At 49.4% G+C, this 8,339-nt stretch overlaps 1 pseudogene; it reads right to left on the reverse strand.

The window, feature by feature from the left end:
* Positions 1–1,164: 1,164 nt before the first annotated feature.
* On the reverse strand, positions 1,165–2,201 carry LOC146207164 (uncharacterized; annotated as a pseudogene).
* Positions 2,202–8,339: the final 6,138 nt, after the last annotated feature.

Raw genomic sequence — 8,339 nt, forward strand, 5'->3', positions numbered from 1 at the left:
CGTCCCAAAGCAACTCAGGCTATGAGAGACGCCGTAGTGGAGGACTCCGGGAATTTCGACCACCTGGGGTTCTTTAACGTGCACTGACATCGCACAGCACACGGGCGCCTTGCGTTTCGCCTCCATCGAAAAGCTGCCGCCGAGGCCGGGATTCGATCCCGCGTCCTTGGGAACAGTAGTCGAGCGCCGTAACCACTGCGCCACCCCGGCGGGGTCCACATAGTGTATATACCTCTATGCAATATAATAAATGTTTTCACCACCACCACCGCCACCACCATGGAAAGAAAAGAAAATTTATTTGTCAATGCTGTCCAAGCCATACGAGACAGATGGACGAGGGAAGCTCTTCGTTTTCTTTTTTTGTCTGCAGGGCCAACAGCATCGCTTCAAGTGGTATTCAGTGGTTAGGCCTTTGTGCAGTCATTGACCTCGGACCATTGAATCCGGAGGCAGCCTGGGATCACAGCTTCCGCATGTATAGGACGTATTTTACGGGCAAAAAAAATGAGAACAACGCCACGCACACAAATCTCCATGCAGTCCTCGGCTGCTCCCAGGAAATTCGTGTTTCCTCTTAGCCATCTTGGCTGCCTCATCAAGAAAGCTTCAGCTGTCCAACAAGGCGTAATTACTCTTTGGTCAGAGCGGAAACTAGTGACACCTGGAGCTGTCAGTACAGCTGCTTCACAAAGTGTACCGAGCAACGCCAGTGTGCAGTGGACGATGGACTGCTAATCCTGAGGATGCAGGTTAGATCCAGACCATGGCACCGGCGTTTCAATGTACGTGGAACGCATATATGCCCTGTACATTGTGTTATGTGAGGGCAATATAAAGATCCCCAAGTGGTCGCAATTACTCCAGAGCTCTCCGTTGCGGTTCCCTTCAAGCCGATGTCACTTGGGGGCATTAAACAAAACGAACCAAAGGTGTATCGCCAAGTCGTTTCTTCAACTTCCAATTGAAAGCACGGCGGGGCCAGCTTCGTATATGCGTGTGTGTGTGTGTGTGTGTGTGTGTGTGTGTGTGTGTGTGTGTGTGTGTGTGTGTGTGTGTGTGTGTGTGTGTGAGTGAACAACTTTTATTTCCACCAGAATGGAGGCCCCCTACTCCCCGCCCCCGGTACGCAGGCCTAGGGGACTGGGGCCGGGACCTCCGCGATTAGAGGCAGGCTAAGAGGTCTTGGTTCCTTGCGGCCTCTTCCGCCAGGCGGATGGCTTGTTTCTGCAGAGTTGGGTCCTCGCTCCGCAGAAGGGTTTCCCAGGCTTCTCTACTAAGTATTTTTGTCTTAGCCCCTGGGGAGCTAGCGCATTCCCAAATTACGTGGTTGAGGATCCCTCTTTCCCCACATTGCTTACATTTATCGTCCTGTCGCTCATCTTTCTGGACGTGATAGGCCCAGACCGGGTGGATGTAATTCCCTGCCTGTAGACGCCGCCATGCGGTCACCTCTTCGTTGCTCAGACGCTTATCTGGTGATGGCACCAGCTTTCTGCTTTGTCTATAATTTTCGACTATTTCTGTGTAATTTAATAGACGTTCGTCCATGTTCTGGCAATCAGGCGGCTCCACGGTTACCCGGAAGTAGAGATCTTGGGCTAACTCGTGTGCCGCCTCGTTACCAGGAACAGACGCGTGCGCTGGAGTCCCTATTAAGCTGACTTTTCTATTCAGCTGTTTTTCGGCCAGGATTCTGATCGCTTCTGGTGCGATCCTGCCCTTTGCGTAATTGTAGATGGCTATTTTGTTGTCACTAATTATGAATTTTGCTTCCGTTCCTACGCAAGCGAGCGCTATCGCAACTTCTTTAGCTGTTTCGGAGTTGCGGCTTCTGATAGTGGCTGCCGATACTGGGGCGCCTCGGTCATCGACTACAGAGGCTACCGCAGCACCCGACTCGCCGCATCAACGTATGCAACTGCCTTGCTGTCCAGTGGTTCTAAGCGCTTTTTGAGTGCTTCTGCTCTCTTTTGCCTCATTTCCGCGTTGTATATGGGTTGCATGTTCCGAGGAAGAGGGGAGATGGTTAGCTTATCTCGGTATATCTGTGGGATGCTCGACTTTGGTTGAATCCCTTTGTCTGTCTGCAGGCCTACCATATTTAAAATTGCTCTTCCTGTAGTTGTCTGGCTTAGCCTTTCGAGTTGCGACACTCTGACTGCCTCTGCTATTTTTTCCCACGTATTGTGTACCCCCATAGCGAGCAGCATCTCTGTCGATGTACTCATTGGTAGGCCCAGGGCCCTCTTTATGCATCGTCTAATGAGTGCTTCTAATTTTCTTTTTTCTTCTGCTCTAAGGTTTAAATATGGCGTAGAGTAGCTTATGCGGCTTATCACATATACCTGCATAAATCTGATCAAGCTCCTTTCTTTTAAGCCTCGGTCCTTCATTGTTAGTTTCCTGAATATGCCTAGGACTTGTGTGGCGTAGCCTTCCAATTTCTTTAGTATTCCGTCGTTGTATCCATTCTCTTGAATGTATAGCCCTAGGATTCGTATTTGATCAACCTTTGGTACGGGCATTCCTTCCGCTTTGATATCGAATTCTCCGATTTGTTTGCACCCCGAAGAATTTGGGTTGTAGACTATAGTAGTCCTGATTTCTGCGGTGAGCACGAAAGCCCCCACTAGCCGCGTATTCTACTACTGTGTCTGCCGCTGCCTGCAGTCGACTCTCTATGCTCGAATCACTCTCCTGGTTTATCCAGAGATTGATGTCGTCCGCGTATATGGTAAATTTGAGCCCCTCGATGTTCCTCAGCGCTTTTGGGAGACCCCTCATCGCCACGTTGAAGAGGAATAGCGAGAGAACTGATCCCTGCGATGTGCCCCTGCTTCCTAGCTGCAATGTGGAAGACTCAATATCTTGGAATTTAATTCAGGCTGTTCTGTCTGTTAAGAAGTCTCTCATGTAGTTATATGTTCTGGATCCCACTCCGATTTCCTGGGCACCGCTGAGAATCGCCTCATGCCTGACGTTGTCGAAGGCTTTTGTTAAGTCTAGTCCCAAGATTACTTTGGCGTCCCTGGATCGTGGGTCTATTATGTCGTGTTTTAGTCGGAGCATCACGTCCTGCGTGAAGCCTGGTCGGAAACCAACCATCTCGTGCGACCACAGGTTGTTTTGCTCTATGAAACGTGTTAGTCTCGCTTGTACCACGTGCTCCATTAATTTGCCTACGCACGAGGTTAAAGAAATTGGTCTTAGGTTTTCAGTTTTGGGGGTTTGCCCGGTTTTGGTATTAGGATTACGTTTGCCGCTTTCCATTGCTGGGGTAACTGTCCTTTGGTCCAGATTTCCTGCATGTACTCTGTTAGGGCACTTATGGAGCCATTATCCAGGTTTCTCAGGCATTTGTTGGTGACCCCGTCGGGTCCAGTGGCTGATTTGGCTTAAAGTCCTATAATTTCTGCTCTGACCTCTGCTTCTGTGATAGGCGCGTCATGTTCCTCGTTAGCAGCTCCACTGCACTCTGGGAGGGCGATCCTATTGGTGTCCCCCATGTGCGTGCTTGCTAGAACTCCTCGTCCGTACCCTCGAAATCATGTCTTGCTTTCGATAATCTGATTCCTGATTGGGTTTTTGAATTAATTGGGTCTAGCAGGGGCCTCAATAGGCTCCACGTCTTAGAGAGGCTCATGCCTTTTTCCATATCATCGCATCTGCTACACCAATTTTGTTCACAAAGTTTGATCGCGTAATCCTCGATCTCCCTATTGCGTCTGGCAAGCCTCCTTCTGAGGTTGCGATTCCACCTTTGCTTTTTTAGCCTGCGTTCCATGCTATGCTTAGCCTCCCACATGTGCAGTAGTTTGCTATCGGCTGTTTCTGGGGCGTCTTCCCTTTCGAGCGTTTTCGTTGCCTCTTCAACATGTCTCTTGAGGGTTTATGTCCATTCGTCTATGTTCGTGATTCTTTCTATGGAGTCCCTTTCTCGTATCTCTCTGAACTTCTCCCATTCTGTTACTTTCGGTTAACCCGCCCGACGTGTCCTGACCGAGGCCCGAGGACCGAGGCTAGGATGAAGTGGTCGCTGCCAAAGTTTTGCTCCGAGTTATAACAATTTAGGTTTGTCACTTTTTTTCTGAAGGATGAGTCTGGGTAGGTACCTGCACATACGCTATTCGTGTATCGCGTAGCCCCATTCTTGGTGCCTAGCGTTAAAGTCTCTATTAAGGGGTTGGCTCCTGCCGCTTTGATCGCCTTGCGAAAGAGGGCCCTGAACCTTAGCTTCTTTTTCTTCGGGGTGCACAGGTTTAGAAGGAATAAGCTTGGTTCCTCCTTTCGTCCCGTTAAAATTTCTAGCAGTACTGCTTCTATGTCTTTCGAATTGACCTCGTGTTCGATCGCTGCGATGTTCCTTTTAACGAGCGTGACAACTTGTGATTTCTGCCCCCTATCACTATGAAAAGCCTGATAGCCCGAGAGCGTGGCTGCTTTACCCGTCTCTTGCAAGGCTATGGCTAGCGGTTTTTCACTTATCAACGCTAGATATTGTTGCAGCAACGCTCGCTTGCGTTGGACCCCACGACAGTTCCACTGCCTGATGATGGAATCGTTAGTTGCGTTTTTGGCCATTTTGAAGCTGTATAATTGTTTCCTCAGTGTTTCGCTGCCACTCTGCATGGTTAATAAGTTCTGTTCTTTGCAGTTGCAGCTCAGCTGCCATTTGTTCCTGCCTCTGCTGCAGCTGCTCCAGCCTTTGGTGCGTCTGTTCCTGTCTCTGATGCAATTGGTCAAATTGTTTAGTCATCTCTTCTCTTATCAGATTAATGCTCCCATTATTTGTGCCATGGACGTTTTGACCTCAGCTGGATTGGCGTCAACCTCCTTTTTAAATCACCGGGTCAACGTCTCCCTCCCCCTTACATTTCGTCGGGGGTGGTCTAACAGGTTCCACTATCATTTTTTCGTTCTCCGGGGTCGCTGGCGGCTTGGGGTTTGCCATCATCGGAGTGCACTGTGTGGAGAGTGGGTCTCCGCCCGCGTTTGCATTTTTTGTTTCTGTTTTTCGTGGGTAAGCTTTGTAATCAATTCTATAAGCTCTCTTACTTCTTTCTCTAATCTATTTATTTTCATCCCATCCTTCTCGTCTTTTGCCTGGGAACCCCCCCCCCCCGTCGTTGCTTACTTCCTTACGGTCGCTGCTCGGGTTCCGCTACTTCGTCCACGGTTTTGCCGGGTCCCGGGAGCGTGGCGGCGTATTTGGGTTTACTCGGTATGGTGACTCCGCAAGAGAGAAAACGACAGGAGAGACGAAGAAAGCGGGCTGTTCCGACTAGCATCTACCGCCCCCAGGAGCCGAGCGGCCTAGCAATTCGCGCCGTCGACCACCACCTAAGCGGTGGCGGGTGCAATGACGGCCTACAACAGATGAAAAATTCGATGGCAGGCTAGCCTCCGCCGCAAGCGGCGTTGACCTACCTACCCAGCCCCATCAAGGCCAAGACCAGCCACCTTCTCCCCCCTACAACTGCCTTCGGCAGACGAGCCCCCACCGTTTGCCGCCCTCCTTCCCCAATCTGCGCCACTTCTCTTACGGCGCCGTTAAGATGTCAATGTGTCCACGAAATGTGACAGATATCACGCTTTCTATTTCCTATTGACCAATTTACAATTTTACGCGCGCTTTACGCGTCTTTGCATAGGACGAGATGGAGCATCCACATACACACAGCGCGGGCGTGCCAATCGCGGACGCCGCGGCCCAAGTCACAAAACTGTTCGTTCATCTGCTCGTGCAAGATCCCCAGGAGTTCTAAATTACTAATAAGCCTTCCACTACGGCACGTATTTCTCTCTCTCCGCTTTCAATCCCCCATTCCTTCAATACGTCGAGGTCCAGTAGAAAAATTGAAAAATACTGCGCCTTTTTCTTCCTGTAAACCAATTAAGGCGAAAGCTTTTCTAGGCTCATGGAATGAAATCCTGTGCGCGAGAGTTGTGCGCGAGATTCCGCAGGACGTGTTCCGCTTGTTTAGCGCTCCTGCCATCTGCAATCCGACCTCCCGCCGGGGTGGCGCAGTGCTTACGGCGCTCGAGTACTGTCCCCAAGGACGCCGGATCAAATCCCGGCCTCGGCGGCAGCTTTTCGATCGAGGCGAAAAGCAAGGCGCCCGTGTGCTGTGCGATGTCAGTGCACGTTAAAGAACTCCAGGTGGTAGAAATTTCCGGGCTCCTCCACTACGGCGTCTCTCAGCCTGAGTTGATTGATTGGTTGATTTATCGGAAGGGAAAGGCGCGGTAACTGTCTCACTTGTTCTCTGTGGACACCTCAACCGCGCCGCAAAGGAAGGGAGGAAGGTGGGAGTGAAAGTTGAAATAGAGAAAGAGGAGCCGTAGTGGAGGGCTACACAGTAATCTCGACCACCTGGGAATTAACGCGCGCTGACATCGCACAGCACCCGGACGCCTCTTCGTTTCGCCTCATTCTCATTTGGGGGTAGAAGACTTGTAGTGGTATGACATAGTTTCTACGTCGAACTTTGGGGCACACCGCCGTCACAAAGTTCTAACGAATCTTCTGCCCTAGCAAATCGCTGTTGTCGTTCGCCTCTACCAACTACCGAGTTATCTGTATTCTTCTTCTTTTCCTTCTTCTTTTTCTTCCTCATGTTTTAATGCGGAAGCAATACTACTCTAGGTTTCGATCCTTCAGCGTAGCGCGGCGGTAGCCACGTCTTACTCACGTGACGCTGTGACGTATAACGCTCGGTCACCCGCAGCTAATGCTTTCGCTCAATATTTGGTTCGGCAGCGTTGAACTCTTAAAATTTTTTTTTCTTCTCACGAACAGGCCCGGATAGGCACGGATAGGCGAAAAGGCGAGACTCTGTCCAATGTAGCTCTCGCTACAAAATACAACTTCAGTTTTCAAATTCAGTAAACAGGCGCTCCAATTCGCCAACGAAGTTCAGATTGAAATACATATATTTTGGCAGGAGATTCCAGTCTTGGACCGTTCTAGGAAAGAGACTGTGTCTAAATGTTACAGAGGCGACGTAGTGCAACTTTTTCTTTCGCCTGTTTTTCTTTGCGTCTTGTGTATGTTAATGCATTTTTGCGATAATTTGGAATCCAAAATCAGTCAGCGTGCAGTGTAGACAGAGTGCTATTTCTGTAATCGGCTGATCACAGTTAACTAAGTGGTCTACCTTGAATTCTTATGCAACGAAGCGGTGCTGTCAAGAAAGCGAACCTCCACTCGGGCATATGGCAGCCTGATGTATAGGCCATGAATGAGCGAGGTAAGGCAGGTCGCCCAATTAAGGCCTTTGTAAGCGCACAGGAGCATTTATTGACTACGTGCAGCCCATGGCAATCGCGGAGCCGCGATGAGCGCATTGCTGTGTTCCGTGTCTGCTCGCATATCGCGCTGTCTCATGAATACACCACTGGCGGCTATCGCGTAGAGCACATTGGACGTGCTCCGCCGGGTATCGAGGTGCGGCTCAGAAAAGCAATCTCCCGCCAAGATTGGGCGGTAATGAAGAAGCCTCATGAAGTCGAGTGCTCACTGAGTGTCTGCGTTGTATAGACAACAGTCTGGCAACCTGTTCAGCGTTTACGGTCCAGCTAATGTATAGTCACCGGAGGGCCAGTCACCGCGCCCAGACGCCTGGCCTCGATTCATTCACCACTATGAGTAGAAAAAAAGAAATTTCATGAACGACTGTGTACGAACTTACTATAATGGTATTCAAGAAGCAAACGTACTTCTATAGGGTGTGAAATCAATATAAAAAGCAGCTCGTTTCGCATGAAATTGTAAAATGAAAAGAAAAAAAAAGAAAGCATCTTGATCGAAATGGCCTTTCGAAGGCTTATATTTAATTTTGCTTTCGTCGAATGGTCGACGACGCAAACAAGATGTAGAGACATTTTGTAGTCGTTGATCTTGAGATAGAGCTTTCATGGGAAGAACGTGAATATTTCATGCGAACTAGGTGCCATTAAATACAAGATATTCGTGCGGCCGATGGAGGTGCGGTCGCCAGGTCATCGATGCTGCCAATTGCGCTACCTGTCGTTATGCTAAAGAATCGCCTAGAAGTGTTAGTGGATGGTGTCCGTGTTATGGCCTTAGTGGACTTGGGTGCTACAATTTCCGTGCTGAGCTTCAATTTTAAGTGTCGCCTCGGTCGTAAAATTATGTTTGGTTGGGACAGAACTGTCATATTTAGTGGCGCAGGTGGAGAATCGTTGATTCCACTTGGTATTTGTTATGTAAATGTAGCGATTGCTGGTCAAGTGTTTAGAACTGAATTTACGGTGCTTCCTCGCTCTACGCATGAAGTTATTCTAGGTATTGACTTTTTACAACAGTGTGGCGC

Source organism: Amblyomma maculatum, chromosome 1 (assembly GCF_055883805.1).
Source record: "Amblyomma maculatum isolate TAMU_Amacu chromosome 1, ASM5588380v1, whole genome shotgun sequence".
In the NCBI taxonomy this organism is placed as follows: domain Eukaryota; kingdom Metazoa; phylum Arthropoda; class Arachnida; order Ixodida; family Ixodidae; genus Amblyomma; species Amblyomma maculatum.